Source organism: Rhea pennata, chromosome Z (assembly GCF_028389875.1).
Source record: "Rhea pennata isolate bPtePen1 chromosome Z, bPtePen1.pri, whole genome shotgun sequence".
Taxonomy (NCBI): Eukaryota; Metazoa; Chordata; class Aves; order Rheiformes; family Rheidae; genus Rhea; species Rhea pennata.
Window position 1 is genome coordinate 58,557,054 of NC_084702.1, and position 22,953 is coordinate 58,580,006.

At 41.8% G+C, this 22,953-nt stretch overlaps 1 long non-coding RNA gene across 2 annotated transcripts in view; it reads right to left on the bottom strand.

Moving 5' to 3' along the window:
- LOC134153210 (uncharacterized) overlaps positions 1-22,953 on the bottom strand; it is a 44,558-nt gene that overhangs the window by 17,662 nt on the left and 3,943 nt on the right. The window contains exons 3-4 of one of the 2 annotated variants that reach the window (XR_009961129.1): positions 17,576-17,666; positions 15,290-15,382 (exon numbers count right to left, since the gene is read on the bottom strand). The exons of the other annotated variant lie outside the window; for it this stretch is intronic. This is a non-coding gene — a long non-coding RNA (uncharacterized LOC134153210). Of the gene's footprint in view, positions 1-15,289; positions 15,383-17,575; positions 17,667-22,953 lie in introns of those variants that run through there. 2 annotated transcript variants of the gene reach the window in all.

Consider the following 22,953-nt stretch of genomic DNA (forward strand, 5'->3'; position numbering starts at 1 on the left):
CTGATCAGCTAGTGCAAAGCTGAGATAAACCTGGATTAAATCAAGGCTGGAATGCACAGAGAAGGACTACTAGGAGACTGTGTCCCAAGGCACACATTTACTTCAGCCAGCTGAAACACTGATTTATATGATGATGTTTCAGGATGGAAAGTATATATTAATGGAAAGGCATATCGACATTTAATTGGATGTACAGGATGTTTTGGAAACCTTTCTTAGGTTGTTTGTTTATACAGTATTTCATGAGACTGGGAACTTTGAAAATTACTAGAAACAAAAAAATAGCAAATAAGAATAAAAAATATTTGGCAATAGGTCAATAGGTGCTTTATCTAGATGAGAACAAAGAGCTGCATGAATTCTGAATGGCAGAGGATCAGAAATGGACCTGAATTTTTATTATTTTTGTGATTAAAAAGAAACACCTGGTTTTCCTCCTTTAAAAAAAAAAAAAAAAAAAAAAAAAGATGACAGTGTAGGAAAACACCCCAAAGTGCTATGGGAAGTTTTACAAGATTTGAAAGATCAGACAAATCTCATACAGACTCATATATGAAGTCCAGTGTTTCAGGAGAGAAGATACCATCTCCGTGCCTCCAGTGGTCGTTCATGCTGATGCCTGGAGAGACCAGGTAGCTCCAGATCTAGGGTATGGAGTGTCGAGCTTCTTGGTTTAAGGTACCCGGCTTGCATTCAGCTCCAACCTGCAGTGGCCATGACCTATACAGTGAATTTAATGGGCTGGCTTACATTTCATACAATACTGTGCTGTCTGAGCCGCAAACATATACTTCCACGTTTGTTGGAAGGTATTGCAGACAGATTAGTTGAATAGCCGAAGACTGATTTATCATATTTTTTTCACAGGGTATACCTTTTCCATCCTGGCAGGGAAACAGAGGAAAGTTTACACTTTCTTTTTGTAATATTCTAAAAGTAATTAAGGGGGAAGCACAGAAGCAAGCAATTCCCCCTCCTGATCTGCCTCAGATGAGGAGAGATAAAGGTCAATTGAGATTTCATTGAGTTTTCTTTCAGGGCTGCAAAATACGCTGTCCATATCATTAATCCTACATTGTTATTCCTATGCACCAGACCTGCTCGGTATGCATTCCGCTTGCAAGGAATAATGATAATTTTAGCCATCATCTTCAGACCAAGATGTACAAATCACAAGCATTAGCAGAGAAGTAATTTTTAAAATAGTAATATTTCATTTCAAGTTAACGTTGTCCCAGTGCTAATACCAAAACTTATCTTAACTTTTATAGGAATATTTGTAAGATTGCTTATACCACTCCAGCAATAAAATTTAACTTTTTAATCTACAATTCTCAGATAGCACTAGGTGAGATTCATCTCAGCAAATAATCTGCAGGCAGGTTGGTAAGACAAAAATGTGGAGATATACATAAAAGTTTGATCAGGTTTATGTCTGTGACCTCATGCCACCATATCTGAGCATTGGTGAGAAGGTTTGAAGAATTTGGTCTTGTCTTGTCTTGGGCAATGTCCTGATTCAGATATACTATGCAACACTAGCGGCTGAGTCCACTCAAGCAATTTTAAAAACAAATATATGTGAGAGAAAAATCTAGCTGGTTAAATGTTCATGAAAAGCAATTATAAGAGACTTGCTGGCAAGGTCAACCTTAGTCTTCTTCCAAATCTGTATGTGTATTCCTAGGATAGGGTATTTAGTTGTTCCTATTTCCAGGTCCCGCACCTAAGTCACAATTTCTGGTTTGCAAAATTAGAACTTAATGAAGTATGCTGGCATTAAGAGGAGTCTTCAAGAGAAAAATCCAGTAATGAAAGGCTGGTAATTGCAACAGAACAAGGAACTGATGGATAGCGCACCATGCCCTGGGTGCAGGTAGGTAGGCAGAGTGACTCATGTAGTACACTATATAAAGGTATGAGCAATTAATGAAAGCGGAGTGAAAGGACAACTTGTTTCACATGAGCCAGGAAGCTGCAACTGGAGATCTCCGCTCTATGACAGAAAAGCAGTAGCTTTTCTTTTTCTGAGTAGAGTTTGTTGAGTAGAAAAAAGAAGGGTAATGGAAGAAAGCAATGGAGTAGCAGTTCCCTCCCAAACTGAATCTGTTCAAGAACTGACATCGCTCACAGCAACAGCAGCAATTCGTGGCTGTGGGCAGAGGAGGAGGCATTCAGCTGTTCATGCAGCATGCTCTGACATTGTTGCGTATCCACAGCACTATACAAAGTGATGCTGCAAAGGCATAGAGGCTATTGCAGGTGGTAGCTAGAGATGCCTCCACTGTGGGCCCTGGGATAAGGCTGCCCTGACAGTACAGATTCAGAAGTGAAGGGGCACATGCAGTTTTATCAGGCAGAAGTAATGTTATGGTGTTCAGATGTTACAACATTAACATCCATGCAGTTAACTGTCATGATATTTATTGATGCCCAGGGAAAACAGCGACATGAATAGGTGCTTGCTCACAGCAAAATTGCCATTCGCTGCAGAGAACAACAGAGTTGAGTTGGTACAAAGGGCTGCTTCTTGGTTCCCAGTAAAGAAGCCACATGCTCCAGTACAGTATCCCCCAGCATGGTGCCAAGGAAGCTCCCTTTCCTTTTTGCATTCTACTGGCTGTATCTTGGGACATCTGTGCAGATGCAGCACAGCCCACACCTCATGTCTGCCCCAGAGCAGGGCCTTGCTGCAGCCCATTCCACGGCTGCCACCAAGCTCCTCTGCCTGAGCATCCTTCTGTGCAACCTGGGTGCTGAGGGAGTTGCAGCTGGTCTCACCCACATGAAGACCTGGCATGGCAGCAGGACATGGCAGCACACACACTCAGACCTAAGAGCACAACAGCAGCTGTGACCCCAGCGCAAGATAGGATGAGCTGGGACTTCTTCCTTATTTGGATAGATATGGTCTATTAACATGTTAAATGAAAGCCAGATCACCACTTCTCTGCTAGTCTTGGTAATCACAGTCAGTAATAGAAACAGAGAAATACTCTGACACTCTTCAGCTCTCTGATATTTTGTTTATCCAGTTCTTTTGGACTCTGTTACAACTTAAATTATTCCTCCATTTCTGATTTTGTGCATTTGGTGTATATATCCAAGTAAGGCATTGGAGTTATTCACAACACTAGTCGTTGTGACTGAGCAGTAACGAAATGGATTTGTCTTTGTTCTCAGACAGGATAAGCCTAGGCATTAGGAGAAAGTCTCCTGCTCTCGCATTGGAAAAATGAAACTCCATAACTGCATTATTCTTGCTTAGATTCTGTCCCATAAACAGTCTTGCTAAACACTCGCTAAGAGCAGCAAACACAGCTAGCTTCTATTAAGTTATACTGAGCAACAATCCCATTGCAGAACATTTGTTTTCTGCTTGTTCCACTAGGCAAGAGGTCCGTTTAAAGCTTTCAGTATGATTTAAACACAAATGCTTTTTATATAGGTCAGGAAAGAGAAATGTAATTTCCTCTAGTTTTGTTTGGTCGAAGTTCTCTGTTCTAGCACTTAATTAATGACTCTGGCAAAATGTTTTGAAAGCAGCAATGTTTTTAACCCCAAATGCATTGCCAAATTGTGTACTTCCTCCTCATTGTCCGTTTTGGACGGGAGGCTGAACTCACATCTATGCACTGTTAATAAAACCAAGGAAACTATTTTTATTGCACTGGAAAAAAAGGTATCTCTTCCTCAGTACCCATCTCTGTCAATTATAGCTGCAGAAAAGAAGAAAGTGATATAAGAGGTTTGAAAAGCAAGGAAAAGGAGAAAAGAGAAATCAAATAGAATGGTGTAACATTACACCAGTTGGAATAATCAGCTTCACTGATTGGCTTTGACACATGATTTGCTTATTTATGTATCCATACTTGAATCCTAAGCATTTAGAGAAAAGTCCACATAAGGACATAAGCACCCAGAGCTGAAATTAGGCAGAATTGAGTCCAGAACACAATGCTCAAATCTTTACCTAACCCCATGACTGCTTGATTTTTTACCATCAATTTCCCTAGGTTTTTAAGCTTTCACATCTCTTACAGCTCCATCGTGCCAGGCAAGAGCAGCCCAGCCCCTGTCCCAGGGTTGAGCTACTGCAGTGCTGAAGGGCCCAGGTCAGTAAGCACACCCAGGGCTCCCCTACTGTATTCCTACAGGTGCAACCCCAAACAGACAGAATTGCCTTCAAAAACACATCCGGAAGTGGAGATAACACACTATGTCGCAGTCTAGAGACCACTGGATTCCAGACCTTCTGCTATCTGAAGGGCACAAAATCACATCTTCTAGTTCTACATTTAATATCTTAACAGAGAAGTCTAAATTCGTTTCACTAGGATTTTACATTGAAATGAGATACCAACAAAAAGATTTAGGGACTTCCAGAAGATGATTCAGCAGAGCTGAACTGCCTGGTTTGGTCACTACCAAGGGAGCCTAGGTAAATAACTCCCTTAGCTCAGCACCCAGTCAGATGTTTAAACCATGCTGGGATGGACCCAAGCTCAGGTGCTAGCAGCTGTCTGTGCAGAGTGGAAATCTCAAAGCCTCTGTTCCCACAGATCAGCATCACTCCTTCCATTTCCACTGTGATTGCTCCAGCATGACACCCCCTAACCCAGCACTGGGTGAGTCTGGAGCTCTCCTGAGTATAAGAGTTGATTGACCCCCTGGTGCTATAAAACAGAATGAAAACAAATTGGCTCTGTTGTCTTTTCCTCAGTGGGGGGATAATGACATAGATCTCTCTCTTCTACCTATAGAAACCTTTCCCACAAAACTTGTAGGAACTTAGAAGGCTTCTGTTTTACAGACATATTTGGTTGGCATTTCAAGTGGAGAAGAAGTTTTTTCACAGGGAATGACAGATGGTTAGAGAAATCACCTGAATCTCATTCCATTAAACAGCTGTGCAACCCTGGAGCATCTGTTGAGTCAAAGATAATGATTTCCCTGTGGTAAGCTACAAGAATTGGCTTCCTCTCAATGTCTGTCCTGCTCTTCCTGAGTTGTCTTCTGCTCAGGAAAAACCTCCCAGGTTGCACCTCCCGGGTGCTAAGGAGGGAAGATTTAAAGACAGACATAACTATTTTGAAAGATTCAGGAACAGATAGATAAAATAAAAGTTGTCACTCCCTGACCAAAGTCCCTCAGTCTTAGAGATCACTCATCTTTCAAGGTAAAATTGTATCACTAGCTGCCTATCTATGAAATAAGTCAGAACCGAATATTCAGCTGTCACAAAACACACTTGGTCCAGAATACGTTGCCTCTTGCAGACAGCTCCGAAAAGCGCACGAGTCTTTAAAGCATCCAAAGTATCATCCTTCCTCCAGACACAACCACACCAGACAGTTTCCAGTCACCATTGCTCCTGATTGTCCAGTTCCCAAGATTTTGTGCTCTTAGACATATTGATAGGACTGCTTTGTCCCTGAGTGATGTCAGACTTCATATCTGATCTCTTCAGCTGGTTTGTTCCCACAATCATAACTCAGCAGTGGGAGAAAAGCTTGACGATGAAGGCTGTCCTGCTTCTGAACAATGCCCCTTGCCAACTCTTGCTGTGCTGTGATATCCCCAAAGTGAAGGAGCCCTTTGGGGAGGACTGTCCTGCTGGACACCCTGGCCCCCTTGGGAAGCCCTGCTTAGGGGGTGGCAGCAGGCAGCAAGCGATTTTCAGGCCCTCCTGACCACCAAGATCAAGGGAGGCTTTTCATGGTAGGCTTTCCCCTCAAGGAGCCAAGACTTTTCCTCAGAAGTAGCCAGGACTCCCAGCTCTCATCAAGGGACACAGTCTCCTGTGGAGCACCAAGTTTGGTAGCAGCCATGAAATGTTGCCTCTGCAACAATGACTCTACCCAGCAGTTCTGAACTCCACCTTAGAGAGGCTGAGCTTTTGCCCCGGTGCCTGACTCTCTTTTCCTGAGCTCATAGCATGACCCTAGTTCCTGAGCTGAACTACAGCTAAAGCCACAAATGCCATACACTCATTTTCTCCCAGCTACAATCCTTACCTCCTAAAATCAGAAGACTCTAAGGACTACATCAAAGATATTCAAAAATCTCAAGAAGAGCCACAGGCATATCTTCACTGAAAGTTAGTATTAGGGAAGGAAATTCTGTAAAAGCTTATAAATGTTGTAACCACAAAACACTGAAATTCTATGACAGACAAAGCATGGAATAATATAAGGCCTGAATTTCTTCTGGGTGATTGGAATAAGCCCCTATCCTGAGACTGAATCTGATGCAGGGCAGCCTGATGTAAGTGTAGCAATGACCACGTAAAGCCACTGTAAGCAGAGCTGAAAGTTTCACTGCTAAGTGAGGATGGCAATGATTTTTGTTTCAATGCAACAAGACAGCTTTTCCTGAAATAACAGATGGCAATATAAGAGATCTGTGCACAGGAGACCACAACGTGGCAATCTCACGCAAGGACAACTACATAGACGTCAGCTAAAAAGTAAGCCATAAAGCTACTACTGGTATTTGATGGGTGCGTTGCCTATCTTCAACAACTCAGTTAGCACTAACACTGCTTACCTTATGTTGTTGTACAGACTCACAGCATCTGAGAAAATAAATGACAGTTGAGGACTTCTCATTTGACGTTTCTGTTTTCTGCCGGAACACAATGATATTGGTTAAATATCTGTCTTGTAAACATCTTCCTGCAGTGTTCTTGCTTTGTATGTTCACACAGCCCATGCAAATGCTATGCTTTATTTTTGACACAGAAAATCTGCAGTGATTTTTATGTTTAAGGCAATCATTCTACAGTTACTGTTTTATTTGCTTCATCTAATGTCATCTAATTCTCTTTTTGTATGAAAGAACTTCAGAACATATTAAGAAAATGTATTTGCACACATAACCCTCACGCTGCTGTTACAAGTTTCAGTGACCCAAGAAGTGATCCATTCCGAAAGCATTTGGATCAGTGAAGTTTCTCTGTATTGTTAGAGTGACCTGGCAAAGCTAAGAAACCAGAGCTCAAAAGGCCAGAGAAATCCCCATTCATGAGCCTGCACAGTCTGGAAACAAAGAAGCCAAGGCACTACAAAGTCATAAAAGTTGATTTTGCAACGCTGGACAGTGCTAGAAGGAGGTGCAAAATTTGGATGAAGAGAACAACAGCCCAGCTGCTTTCTCTTAAGAGCAATGTGCAACACAGCAGAAGAAAACTGACTGGACTATCTGCCTGCAAATTAGTATCTTCATTTTAAGTTGGGTACAGGTGCACATGCTTTAAGGGTACTACTGATATTATCAGAGAAAAAAGCAAGTCACAGAAGACAATAAAGAAATGAAATACGTGGCTCTCAGTGCTGATCTAAAGAGGGCTCACTAAAGGAATACAAGAACCAGTTATTACAAACATTTACAAAAATACAATCAAGGATTGTGGCAAAGATACTAAAATACTCTTTGTTTTAAAAACAGATCACACATGGATCTCATCAGGCTGACACCCCTAGGAAGAAGAGGTCATCTGTACAGTTAAGGAAGAGTGTGAGGGCACAGAGGAATCAAGAAGCTAACAACAAAAACAGGCTAAGGCTGAAGGAACCTAACCTGATTCAGGAATTACTTCTCTGTCTTAAATGCAGAAACTAGAGGAGTTTGTTTTTCTGAGAACCATAGGGCAAGTAGAACCACCAGTAGAATGATCTTAAAACAGAGAAAAGAGCTTGAGCATGAAATCTGTTTTGTCTATTTTAAGGAAAGTCGTTATTAACTGAAACTGACCTTAAACCAAGGAGTGCAACTTCCAGAAGGGACTTCACAAACATTTTCCTGCCCCACAAAAAACCCACAAATCCTATCTGCAAATTCAAACATCAGATATACCCAGTGGATATAATTCTGGGAAGGTCTAATGGCTTTTCTGGACAGAATAGGCAGGGGAGCAAAGTGCAGAAGTATCATCTCAATCTGATTTAAAAAACAAACCTGCATAATCTCAGGCATATGTAGACTGTGATTGCCAGAGCTCATAGAAACCTCCTGCAGAAAGACAGCACAAAATAGCAGTTATCCCAGCTTCTGCCGGGAAGTTAAAGGGAGAGGCCAGATTCTCAGTATTAGCTGATCCTTTTTTCTTTTTTAGGATAGTGATTTTTCAAGATTTACAGAAATTGACCCTGTCCACTACTTTCTGATAGCTTTACCATTACTTAACTTTCTATCTGTACAACAGATTTATATTCAGCTTCTTCCTGCAATATTTTGGAGAGGGAACGAGGTCTTTTAAAGACCGAGAAATCTAAAACCAACAACAGTTAAAACAAACAAACAAAAACAACAGAAAGCCTTCGTACTGCCTCAAAAGGAAAACGAATTGAGTTTAAGGAGAATCTCCTAAAAATGCCCCGTGTGTTAAAAAACAGGCTAAGTCAGGCAAAGAGTCCCACAGATAACATGGGGAGGAGCAGGCCCTTGCAGTGTTGAAGTCCAAGCCTAGTCCTTCCCCCGTGAGACAACGGCAGCGAAGGCAGCGAGGTGGGCAGACACAGCCCACCGGGGCCGTTTGCTCTCGTCCCAGCGCAGCCGACGCAGCAGCACGGCCACAGCTTCAAGGGGAGAGGCTGGAGGAAGCCTGCACGTAGCCCTCAGCTCGGCGGCGTGCAGAGCAGGCACGTCTGCTGGTTGTTGCAGAGAGCAAAGGTGAAAACCTTCACTAGTGCAAAATCTCATGAGAACAGAGCAAGTGTGTGAAAAGGGAATATATAAAACATGTTCTCAAGAAATGGCCAGTGCCAAATGTTTTTTCTGTGCTTGAAGTGTCAGCTGGGTCTGACAGGTGCCTTTGGAAAAACTGCCAGTCAGAGCAGTAGCTAATGGCTCCGTAAATCCCCGCTGTCAAGTACCAGCATGCTAGTCATTTCTGCACTTTTCCTTTCTAACGGCTGAAGGGTGACCACATCTTCCCAAGACACCAACCCTTCCGTGTTGCTAAATAAACACGAAACTCCCCCCACCCTTCTCAAGGGCTGAAAAACTTGGACAAGGATATGAGAACCCGCTCCGCCACCGGACACCTTGCTACTCCTGCCTCTCGCCATGACTCCCAGGTCTCCCTCCCCAAAAGGTTTTGACCGGATTGTATTTCTGTTCATTCCTGCTCCCCCCTCTCTGTGCAGTGAGGACGGCCAGGCCTGCGGGTCTGATGTTCACCTGGGATTTCAAAAAATAACTTTCCCAGACCCCATGCAAATCACTTACCCTCTCTTTGGAATAAGGGTGCTGTTGTTCACCAACATGCCAAGACCCTGGGACGACGCAAACTGCAGACGCTGCAAGCCGCTCCCAGGAAAGGAGAGCCGTGGAAAGGAGCTATAAAAATGCAATGTAGACTCATCTGTCACTCTGGTTTCCCAGGATAATTGATTTCAAGCATTCCTGCCTACCTGAAAATACCACAATAAAGTTAACATGTGCTCACCAGGAGGACAGACTAAACTTTCATCAAAATAGTGATTCTGAGGTAACTATTTGCCATTGGTAGAAAAAGAATCTGAACTCATGGCTTCAAAGGATGAAAAGCATTCATTAATCTTCGGTCAGCAGCTGGACTATAGAAGATAAGCCCGAGCTTTTATTCTGATGCACTTGTTTTCTTGAATCCGTGAAAACAAGTTTCTGTAGAGACCATACAGAAACACGGTCTCTACAGTCTCTACAGAAACACTGATCCCAGGAAATTTTTCTTACTGTGGAGAAAGCAATTTTTCAAAATAAAAGTATGAACTAAGCAACTCACTGGAGTCAGGAAAGGGAGAAAAACAATCAAACAAATGATTGATGAATGACAATTATTATAAGCAGCTTAGCTACTTCCAGAGTACCAACAGTGGGTGGAAGGATAGCAAGAGAAGGAAACTGGTGCATACTGAGCCAGGAATAAGAAAACATGTGAAATAATCTCTATATTTTTGTAAATTATCCTGATCTCTTGCAGGTAACATTTGCAAAATTGAGGCCACATTCTACTGACAGAAAGCCCAAAGAAGTCTTGACACAGAAATTAGCAGTAATGGGAGCTGGCCTATGTATAATATAAGAAAACCAGAACCAAGTCAAAGATTATTTTCTTTTTGTTGGTTGAGATTTTAAAATGGAACTAAAGCTTTAGTGTGTTTACCACAATAAAAAAATTTATAAAAGGTTTGGTTTTCAGAGGGAAGTTGTCCACTAGCTCCAAAAAACCTGAATTTTTTGAAAACATCTCAAATTACTACTGAAGAATGTTTGAAGCCAAAGATCACCCATCATTTCTGGAAATTTCATGGAAAAAAAAAAAGAAGCTATATAAAAGCAAAGTCTAGTGGTTTCTCTTTACATGATGGCAAGTTTTTTAAAATTTATTCTTCTTACTTGTTTCTTCAGTGGCTGGCCCAAAATGTAATTATGTGAACAATCTAGTGTTTTGAGGCTATGAATATAAAAATGAAGATTTAAACTTTGTGGCTTTAACCACATTTCTCTAAAGGTCAAAACCAAAAGCACACATCTGACAATCTCAGACTGTGGTAGAGTTCAGTCCTTATACCTGCCTTGATCTCAAGCCCCTTCTTGCTCATCTGTAGTTCTGTTGAGTTGTCTTTCTTTTACAGAAAAAATGGCTTTTATAGCCTTTTGTAACACAATCACTGCTTTTGAGGCTTGAGTAAATACTAGAAGATCTGGAGGAAATAACAGCTTAGTACTCAAATGAGAGATATAAATAACACAACCATAATGCCTATTTGTAGAGTGTATTCAACAATACTAAGAAATTCTCCTCCCATAAATTTTATTTGCATCCTACTGCCTATAAAAAACAACATTTAATTTACTTTGCTATCTGTTTGAACTGGGCTGCGTTAAGAGGTAGGGCCTGATATTCCCAGCACCTCCGTGACGTCTGAGGAATTCTCTTACTTAGCTTTACATAAATCTGCGCAAGACATGAAACACAGTAACACACCTCCGCCGCTCGTGAGAGCTGTTTCAACTCAGCCGAACGCACTTTTCAAGCGGAGCGGATCCCGGGACCTTATCTGAAACCACGTGGCCCAGTGCTGCCGCGTTGCTGCGGGTGTAGGTGAGGACGTCCTCGCCGCTCTGCAGCGAGCAGAATCCCTCCGCGAGCCCGTTGGTTGGGCTGTTCCCAGCAGTCGCTACGTAGCAGCTGTGATGCTGCTGAGTTACGGCGCTCTAAAAGAGGCTGGTATGGGCTGCAGAGCCTTTATCCTACATATTCTATATTGTGTGTATATTATATATATATATATTATATTCTATATATTGTGTATATATATTCTACATATACAAAATGGTGGTGTTTTGCTGCTGTATGGCAGCATTACGCCATATGCAACAACAAGGCAGTAATGCTGTGATTATATAGACTTTTACCCAGAAGTGGTAACTTTTAAGAAATTAACTTTTAAGAGTTTGGGGGGGGGGTTAATTTTTTACTTAGCTTTTAAAAAGGCAGTCCAAATGAGCACTAAATCCGAAGTTACTGCTGCTGCTGACACTCAGCAGGTGGGTTGCTTTAGCTGTCCCTCCCATGTGCTCAGCACTACCCCCGCAAAAAGCCTCCATTGCATTTATAGACCAGCAGTTATGCAAACAAATCAGTTCCTGAAACTCACTATTGCACAGCAAACTGAAAACCTCAGAATGGCCAGAGGCATGTGAAATGGTCATAAATTAGGGTCTGCCAGCAACCAGATGACAACGCAAAGGCACCAAGACGCCGCCTGGGTCCACTGGTGGCATTGCGCTGCCTGTTGTGGGTGCTCTGTGCAAGCCCGGTCGGGCACGGCCGGAGGTGCAAGTGGAGCTGGTGCTGCCGTCCCTCCGGGCTGTGGGAACGGCCGGCATGATCCTCGCATGCTCGCTTCCCCGCTCTCGGCAGGAGCAGCAGAGGGGATGGAGCCGACACAGCTCCAGCAAACTCCCAAGGACCCACAGTGAGAGCCTGGGCCTAAAAGGTGTAACAGGTTATGCACGGCCAGCTCCGAATGCAATGCATTTGTGAGGTGAGGTTTTTTTGGTTTTGGGGTTTTTTTTGTTTGTTTTGAAATCAGCTTGCTTTGCGTGCAAACCATGCTGTGCTGTATACCAAGGGTGAGATTAACAACAGACTGCACCTAGCACCTCTTGTGTCCTGCACGCAGAGCTTGCCACTGAAGAGCTTGGACCCCTGATCGCGGAGCACCCCTGACCATCTCCTGGGAATACTTTTTGACTAAAATACCAAATACTTACTTAAAGCATGCCTAACCACTGTAAGAGCTCCACACTGAAATTACACAGTGTTTACACACACGCATACAGTAGCTGAAATTGGAAACCTTCTAAAACAGACTGTAAATAGTCATCAGTTTACAGTAGTAAGAAAAGAGGGTGCAGGAGAGAGAGAGGAGACAGACTTACACTACCCCAGCTGCCAAGAAACTGAAGAAAAAATTTAAAAGACTTCTTCTAGTCTATTCAGGGGGCAAATTCTCTTTGTGCATTGCATGAATGATACACAGCTGTTAAACGATGATCTTCCCCTCTTAAATGGCCCAGTTCAGGAATCTGTTGGGCTTCATGGCCATAGGACCAGCATGCGACAGGTCCAGCCTTCTGAAAACAGGAGTCCCCTTCACAGCTCACCGGGTTTATGAATGTGGCAAACCTGCCTCCGGAGCTGACCTTCTTTCCAGAGCCTTCCTCCTTCTCACTTAAGTTTTAATTAGAAATAATCAGTTCTTTTGAACAACAGGAAACTTGGTTGCTACCAAAGTCTCCATATGGGAGACCTCAAGATTTTGAAGTGTTGGCAGAATACCCAGCCACATCTTCAGGCTCTGAGAGTATTTTTTTTTTTTTTTGTTTGTTTGTTTGTTTTTTGTCTCCTGACTTTAGTAACTGTTTTAATGTGATGAACCCTACATTAAACTGCATAAAACTAATACATCAGGTAACAAAGTTTCAGTGCTGCTATTGAGTGCGTTTGCACAGAAAAAAGGTGTACGTGCACACAGCAGAGTCATGGATAGAAAGGCCACGGATCCTGTCATCAGACCAACGCTCAGGTACTGGCCCGGCAGGAGGATAAAGGCTTTCAGGAAAAACGCCAAGAGCCATTCCCAAATATGAGCATGCAATTAGGAGATGACAAGGAATGCCTTTCAAAATGATACATGGCGCTTTTGTACTAGTGATGGTCTTGTGCAAGAGATGTCAGAGCGTTGCAGAAATCACAGATAATGGGAAAGAGGATGAAAGGAAACTTGTGCAAACATTGTCTCAAGCAGAGGAATGACAAATGCCCTGGGGAGGGATCCTTTAAACACTCCAGCAAACTCTGTTATAATCAAGGTGTAGGCAAATAAAAGGCCATTGTATTCACAAGTGGATCAAAAGAACTTTTGAAATGCTAAGAGGATTTGAGGGGAAAAAAAGGAAAAACAAGAACCTTTCAGGGCAGGCAGGATGCTCATTGCATGTGGTTGACAACTGGCTTTTGTGCTGGGGACAGGAATAGAAATTACTTCATTTCTTTAATATGGCACTTTCGTGCAAAAATCATTGTCAAAACCAGGATGCATCGTTAATAATGCAGTACTAACGTGGTAACTGCCCTGTTCAAAACTGCCCTAAAAGCAAGGAGGTTTATACATAGTTCCCAGAATCAGAGGAACAAGAAATGTATCTGCAAGAGAGAAAGGAAAAACTTTAACAGTCTGGAGAAAATGACAGCCTGAAAGATGAGAGCCTCAGATTTCTCTTTGGTCTGTCCAATTGCTGGCCAGGGCATCTCACTCTCATGTGTGCTTGAGTTAGTTTTGCCCCTCAAAATGGATGAAGATTAAAATATACCACAGTATTCAGCCAAAGGAATGATTTTCTCATCCCAGAACTATTCTTAATATGCAGTTGAAGCTAGATGAAATGAGGTGCATGAGAGACCTAGGTTACAACTTGCAGTGAACTAGCCACAAATGAACAATCGCTTGAAGATTAAAGCTATGTTAAAAACTGTTTTTTGTTCCACTTCTCAAAGTATGTTTCTTTTGACTTGCCTTGATAACTCCATTTCCATTCCTAGGCTACACTGATGAACAATATATCCTCTAAACTGTAAAAAAAAAAATCCTACGATTGAACCAACATCCACGATTTTATGCTATGTAACTCTAATTTCACATTGTTCACTGTATCTTCAGTGTGTTGTGCCTTATCTGATATAAGGGCCTTTGCCCTCTGCACAGACGCAACGATAAGTTTTATACATAGTCTGTAAGTACCAAGAACTCCAAAGGAACTAGCTGAATTAGCAAAAAATAAAAAATACAAGAAGCACAGTAGTTACTAAACCAAAGAAGAAGTATTATTTGCTGTTCTTAAAACAAGTTTAAATTGTCACAAAACATTTGCAAAATATTCCACTCTTAAATTGCTTTGGCAATTGCAATGGAAAATCTCCAGGGTCAGATTCTCTGCTAAACTGGGCAGAGAAGCTGAGCCAAGGCATCAACATGCTTGAGGTTAGGATACAATCTTTTGTCAATTCCTGTAAGAAACTACCCTTCTTTTTTGCACAAAGGAACCTCCTGCAGTAGGATTTTGCAACAGCCATTTTTCTTTAGACGTGAACATCAGAAGGGAGTCAAGCATATATTGGAATAACTCTGTGACTGCAGTCTGAGACTAAACAACAGGTAATGTTTCTCAATTAGACATGCTAATCCTCCTTACAAAAGCCAGACAAGTATGCTGTGCATTCATAGATTTAGCCAAAGGGCTTGCTAGGGCAACCTTCTTATGGCACATAGCTGAGACAATCCAGCTGTGTCCTTGCCTGAAGGGATTCTAGGTAATAAATGAAAAGTAATCCTTTTATATTCCTACAGTGAGATTATAGGAATGTAACCCCTGCAAGTCACTTGGTTTCCAATAGGAATGCTAGGACCGCACCATGTCCTCACGGTAGCGTATAAGAGAAGAGAAAAATGGAAATGTTTTGCTTTTGCCAGAAGAAATGAGGGCTGACCAGTAGGCATGCCTGGTCTTAGGTGGGGTCTAACAAATTTATTTGAGTCTTTAGAGTTGATTCCCCATAATTGTCATCAATTTAATAAGCCAAGGCTCAAATTTTAATTGGCGTCGTGTGGAAGTCACCATACACTGTTGCATTCTCTCCCAGCAGGACTCAGCAGACCTCCTACCCTCTCTTCAACCCAGAGGTACCGACTCCCTGGGCTTGCATCCCACAGCACAGTTGGCGGCTGGCAGCAGGTCTCCAGGCACTCAGCTCCTCTACTGCTCTTCACTGCTGCCTCCACTGCTTCACTCCTCCCCATGTCCTCCCAGCATGCTCCAGCCACCTCATCTACAACCAAATTTGCGTTAATGTCCTACTTCTATCAGACTTTCCATGCAACCTCTAGAGAGACTGGGAAGGCAGCTTTTAGACTTTCATTCAGACTAATTGCACCATTTTGCACTCACTTTCATTTAAAGCTTCAGACAAGCTAATAGGTCATCCAAATAAAATTCTTCTAATATTCCTTCTTTTACCTGTCTGAGACTCATAGAAATAGTAATCAGCATTAAAAAATGGTTTCTCTCTTAAGCTCAAATTGCAGAAAAGATTTAAATTAAGGGGTACATTTAAAAAAAATAGGAGCCTTTCACTGAACAATGCTAATTATATGAGGCCTTTAAACCCCACTGAAGTATAATTAAATACATATTCACCTCAGAAATGATTTTAAAAAATTAAGCTTTCCTTAGGCCATTTAATAAAACCCCTTGGAACTCATTATGAATCCTTTCAACAACTTTTTGCAACCATTCAGATCGGGGCTTTCCTTTTTTTCTTCTTCTTTTCCTGTTGGCTTCCTACATTTTCTTGAGAGCAAAATGTCCTAGTGCCATTGTGTTAGTTTGGGAAAAAAAATCCAGTGCAATAAGCAAATGCAATCACTCTTTTGTTTTCCCCTCATTACCCAATAAGTGCTTTAAAAATGTGGGTAATTGAAGTGACCTAACATTTGGACACACATAGGAAAGAATGAAATGCATGTTATTCTAAATCCTCCAGAGACCACATAAGCAAACCTCTTCAGATATTGCATTGTATGTCAGATTCTGCTTCTTAAGAAGTCAGCAGGAGGTTCACCATTGTCTTCTGTGTCAGTAGGATGGAGCTTCTAGTGTTTGTCTTCAGATGTGGCGAATTGTCCATGTCTGCTGAAGTCAGTAGAGCTCTGGATACTTAGATTAGTTGACAATCTGCCAACACATGTTTATGCTCTATCACTATTGAAATCCTGACATGCAGGAACTTTAAAAACTGCCTTTTTTTTTTTTTTTTTTTTTTTTTTTTTTTTTTTTTTTTGAAGGAAGTCCTGGAAGACTATCCTGCACCTTTGGGAAAGAACTCCTCATGCTCAGGGTCAGAAAGAATGGAAAATGTGTGCAGCAACAGAGCGAGCACGGGAATGGCTGCGTGACGCTAACGCTTGTTCCCAGCTACACGGCAGCTACTGCTCTGTAAAAGGGGTTATGTGAAAGCCTGTAGGGAAAGGGAGATGAGGAATTGCTCCTTCTCGCGGCTCCGGCACAGGCACCCTCGCGCCCTCGCAGCAGCGTGGCCCGGGAGCTTCCTGGAAGGAACACGAGCGTTTTTCCCCAAAACTGCTGAAGGTTTTCCCAGCTGCGGGTGGCGAAGGGAAGAGAAACAGAGTGCGGCCTTTAAAGCTTCTGGGAGCCGCAGTATTTTAAGAGCTACACCAGCTACGCACAAACCTTTTGCTTCCCCAAAGTTTGCAGGTTTTCCTGGAAAGAGGAACGAATTGCTATTGCTCAGCACAACCGCAGGGAGTCAAAGAGATTCCTGTCCTGCCACCTCCTATAATGAACAGCGCTTTAAGGTAAACCTCAAGTAGAGATTAGATAGGGTCTTAACCCCTCTGACAGCATGAGGAATACTCCTACAGCTTGAGCAGCTTTGCAGTCTGATGTGTAAAGGGTTAATCTAAAAACTGTATAATATACTGCAGTGTCATCGTGGTAATAATTTATAAATAACTGGCCTCAGCTTTGCAACACAAAATGGTTGTAGCTTTACGAAACCTGTGCAGAGACTCTGAACATGCTGCATTTGATTCGTACAGTTTGTGGTGGCCTGTTGCCTTCAGTGGTACAGATCATCTTTTGTTTGTTGGTAGCCCAAATTCTGAAGGGTTTTCTTAAATCATCTAGAAACAAAAGCACTGGTTTGCATCAGTTTCAGTAAGTAAATAGCTCTTAAACATCTTAGCTGTTTGAAGCTGCAGTTGCAAGCATTGCATGTGTATACCCCCAATGATCAGTTCAATCTGGACAGGGTCTAGCTGGCTTAAACTGTCTTTTCATTACATGAAATTGCTCCATGTAAATCAGTTTGATCATTTCATGCTTGCACCATTAAATGCAAACTGTCCCATAAGGAGCCAATCTTATCCATAGTATTTGAAGTGAATTAGATTTAAAAACCATTTAAATAGGACACGTTCTTCCTATCAACATAAATAAGTACCTCTTTAAAGGCCTGGTCTTCTCTGCTACTAGAGGAGTTAGTATTTACTGATATCTTTGCATCTTCTTGCTGTACTTCGGAGAAGTCACTTCTGCAAAGCAAAGGCACTCAGTCGCATCAGAAACATAAACAGCGGCCAAAAAACATGCTTGTAATGAAGATACAAACTCAAGAAAGCATCCCTAGGTGGAAAGGTCAGTTAAGCATGTGTTTAAACATAAGTACGTGTTTAAGTCACATGAGAGGAAGTAATGCATCAGCATCTCTCATATCGCTGCCTGTCATACCCACTCGTTATGGGAGAAATCAACAGTTCGTCTAACAAACTGCACAGTGTGTGTGTTTTTCCTAAGAAAAGGTGCCATATAAGTTTAAATATTTTCCTGGGTAAGGGTGGGATTTCAGTATGTGTTTCAATGCGTTCCTAAATCAAGGTCTAAAATCAGAAAAGATTAAGAAATATGAATTAGCCATAATTCCCAAAGAAAAGACCCTTTTTTTGAACATAGCCCACATTTTTCAGTGGATCAATGTACTCTATAGCTCTGGAACAGCTGGGCTCCAGCTGGCAAGATTTATTTTAAATCAATGGCTGTCACCTGATAAAATACAGTCATTTCCCAGCATGAAAAATTAGCAGCCTGCACAATATTGGGTTTGATGTAAATATAAAGTGTATGTAATTTCAAAACCACCTACTAATTTGTTTTGAATTGGTATAGTAATAATTACAACAATGAAATAGCTCCTGGTTTTTGAAAAGCAAACATTTTTTATTACTGTAGGCTCTACTTACACCACTATATATTTTTTCAAGATAGAAACATCACCATTTAATTAGGGGTAGCAATTGCTTTGCTTTAAGAAAAAAAAAAAGCAGACCCATGATCAAATTTTGATTGATCCGAGGAATAAAGATCACATATTGTTTTATTTGGGACTTTTACTGCTTCCAGTTAGAGTCTGCTTTACAGAGTTGTAAGCTTAGCTCCCAAACATCACATTAAGTTTGTCAGCCCAAAACATTTACTTCTTTATTTTGCTTGTATTTAATTACCATAAATCACAGAGCTTTAGGAATTCCAAAGATACAGGGATTGATTCCATTCTCTCATAGATTTTATACAACTGTGATTCCCTTAACTTCACTCTAATAATTCAGTTTACCACAGTATGATAGAGATTAGAAGAAGGATGTCTATAACTTCACAAATATTTGAAAATCCTTATTTTCTTCCAGTTTTGATCAAAATTAACAAATAATTTGAGAAATTAAACTTTTCCTGCAGTTTTTCTTTTCTAAATTTACTAGCCTTTTGACAACTGGACAGAGAAAAAACCTGTCTTATACAAATATGTCTTCTAATTCTGAAAATTAGGAAATAATATAGTCAATTAGTTATTTTCATAATTTTAGTACTTGAAGAAAGACCAGGACTGAGAAGTTATTTCCGTATTCAGATTAAAACCATATTTCTACTTAATTTGTCCCAAGACTCTGAAAGTGAAACAGAAAACAAGCACATGAGGTTTGCTCAGTACTATGTAATACCAACATCTGGTCTGAAAAAAACCACATTCATGTGATTTGTACATACAGATGAAGCAGTCCAAGGCTCCCCTGATATGTGCCTGAAATACCATGAGTAGGAGTAGGTGGACACAGAGATACCAGCACAGAAATAACCCTGTATCAGCATGCTTGCACTCCTCATCACATGGTACATTAGCCCATTTGGACACAGTCCCTCACACCTCTCATGACTGGGTTTGCTCCTGGTCCCTGCCAGGTCTCCTGCGCACAGCCCACCGCTGACATTATGTTTCAGCAGTTCCTTGCACCACAGTCTGCAGCCCACCAACATACCAAAGCTGGCTTGACTCTGTGGGCTGAAAGCCAAGAAGACACATACATTGGGAGGAGGAGGAGGAGTAAAGTGCCAGAAGGCAGATTCTTTTTTTTTTTTCATTAAAAACTAAACATACGTAGAAAGAAGAAAAGCTGAAAAGAGTAATTTCCAAAAGCATGATCTGACCAGTTATCACAGTTGCATATGAGGTTTTACTGATGATGAATATGACCTAACCAATTGCCACAGAGGGAAGAAATCTCTGCAGGAAACTCTCTGCAGACAACTGGGTCTGACTATTGAAATTCTGTCTGACTTGCACCCAAGTTCATCCCCAGAGCATGAAAAATGAACAATTTGTTTGCTCCTTGGAGTTTTGATCTACTCTAAGACAGTAACTTAGCCTGTGCTTCTCTCCTTCAAAGCCAATCAGAATAATACTTAATAAGGAAAAAACTGAAATCAAACTTATTCCTAAGATCACTTTAATTTTATCTGCAGTGACTGGTGGCCACATCAGCACCGTTCAGAAAAGGACATGCAAGCCTTGTAAATGGGAGCTAAGGATTTTTGCCCGAGCCAGCTCTTCCCAGATGCAGCATCTGGTTTTCAGCTTGTAAACAAACTTGCAGTCTGGTTTATTAGAGCACTGGGAGGTCAAGTGACCTGCCAAAGGTCTCCCAGTGAGTGGTACATAGCACTAGATTTGAAGCCACGTTCCCAAACTTCTACTCTCTCATTTTAAGAATGCTTCCTATCTATTAGCCCTGCTCCTCCCTTCCCTCTCCCGCAACCAACCTGATCAAACCTTCTACCAGACCAGGGTTACAGGTCTTTAATGTTCTTTTAGCATGTGCTGAATCCTGGTGGATTCCATAAAGATTGAATCTTCACTGAAAACTGTATGGTTGTTCCTGTGAGTGCATTGGAGTGTGTGTGGGGGGGGGGAGTGCGGAAGCCCCTCTTGCAACCCTTACTTCCTCATCCAGCAGCCTTACCGAAATAGCCATGGACTGGAAAAACTCTGTAATTCCTAAGTAAAGGGAGTCCAGAGCTGGTAACAACAAGAACACTCACTGTTCCAGAGACATATTGAGTCGGCCTGGAGTCAAAGCTCCAGTGAGTGCTGGAGAAACAGGTATTTGCTATTTCTCCTGGGCAATCTGCTTCCCCAGTTACACTTGGAAACATTCATTAGCTATACGCCTGCTTCTTAGAAGAGTAATACTCCTCTGAGCATTGCTGCTCTGCTCCAGCCCTGAGTCCCAGTGGTCCCTTGCCTCTCAGACCCATAACTGAGCTCATCACAGGCCCCATCCAATTTTCTTTTGAAATCACCAAAAACTTTCAAAACAGTAAATTCAAGAGGAGTAGAATAAGGGAAAAAATGAATAGCTGGTATTATTTGTTGCAAATTTAAAAGTAAAATACACCTGCTTCCTCATATGCAGTTTTGCTAAACAGTTCATTTGAGCCCAGAAACCAAAGTTGTAGTTTACAGCAAAACAAAAGGACAGAGTTTTGCTAAATAAATCCACTGTGCACCAAACAGCTTGCTGTTGAGCCTGAATCTTGTGGGGCAACAGCTCTGCGCTGAGTTTGTGTGGGTGCCGATGAACCCGCACAGCGCCAATGGCAGTATTGGTTGCTTCACAAAACATTGACCTCCGTCACGTTTATGATTGTCAATTCACTTGGAGTTTATAGAGAAACGACATGTGGCTTTGGAGTTTCCTCCTGAAAAATCAGTACAGCTGTTACTAAGGACTCCTTCATACTATTTCTGTTTGTGGTCACACTTTTTTTATCTGAAGCCATCTTTTAACAGAGGTTAGTTTACAAATGCTGCACTGCAAAAGCAGAAAAGGAGATCCTATGCCATTTCCACATCGCTGTATGATACGAGATCTAAGCAAAGGCCTTGTCTCTGAGAGCGCCTGAGACACCAACTCTTCCTGCCTCAAGTGCCAAAAGAGCTGGCACCGACAAAAGCTGTTTCAGACTGGGACATGCAGGACTGTGTCAGAGTGCTCTTTCCAAGACAATCTGAATTCAGAAATGACCTTCTAGTGACAAGTTATTAAAGGCTCTGATTCTGCATGCAAACAATCTCATCCAGTCCCTCCTTATTGAGCACAATTAAAAATACCAAAAAAGAATTAAGCTGTTCGTTTTTACACTGCCCGTTGCAGCCTTTTGCATTCACACCCGAATGAAAGGCCTGGTTGTCCTTCACCACAAGGGACATTCCAGTCCTTCGAGGCTGCACAGCAGTTCCCCCTGCTCTCAGTCCCCCGCAGTGTGAGCTGCAAACACCGCCACGGAGCTCAGCTGGGTCAGGCCTCCTCCCGACCAGCCTCTTTCCAGTCCCCCCAGTGCAGACAGCCAGCAGCCCTCAGCGTGTTGCAACATGCTCCCATCAGGCCGTTCAGGACAAAAGAATTCCTGATCTAGATTACATCTCACAGAAAAAGGACAGTTTTACAGCAGCTTTCAGACTGGCACGTGCTAGGACCCTGAGTGGAGAGGCAGCGCCGGTCTGTTGATTCACACCAGCGATGCAGTTAGCTAAGCCAGATGGGTCTTGTTAGCAGCAGCACGCAGAGCAGAAGGGTTTTGTGTCCTTCCTTTGAAACTGGCAAGTTCAAAGTGTTAAACGTCTTGTAACTGAAGCCTTAGAAACAGAAAGTCATAAAGAGGCTCAGGTTAGCGCTTGGCTTTGCTTCATTTTAGAATATGAATAAAAAATCCAGCTCTTTCCAGCCCAGAAAGGAGATGTTTTGTATATGCTTTTGCTTGTATATCTTTGCTTGCCATGTCAGGGGGATTTCTGTAGCGCACAGCCTCAGATGATTCATTGCAATCTTCTGCTTCAATTTTCAGCACAAAATGAATAGATACGTTTCTCCTGACTTTAGCTCTGGACTTTGAAATACAGATTTTGAGATGAGAAAGAAATACATTCTTTTCCTAGCTACACCATGTTTTTTCTGGAGAGGAAGTGAACATTAGCCAAAAAGCAAAAATATAATCCACAAGTTCCTGTATTTTAACTGTCTCTCATCTTGAAGTAATAAACAAAGGTTAATCAAATACTTACTAGCTGAGTAAATATTTTTGCTCATATGTATAAACCAACCTAGGTCAGATTCTCATGTTTTGGCTCTGCATTAAGAAATATGTCTTTGAAAAGCTTTTCAAGGTTGGTAGATTCATAATTAAGTTTTTCCATCTTAACACCATATGCTAAATTGAGGAACTATGCATATATACACACACATATATATAGACACTCTATATACATTGTGTCTTACAGACCCTTCAAGAACTGTTTCTTTTTCCTCTAAACAAAGTCCATCAGTTCGTCCATGAAAGTGTCCCTAAGAAACTCTGCAATAAAAAATCAAAAGGTATTTGACAGAGGTCAACGTGTTCCAGCAAGGTAACACACTCCAGCTGCCCACAAACTAGGTGGGAGGATCTTTCCACTGGCCCTTACGGATGGGGACATGCCAAAACCTTCATTTA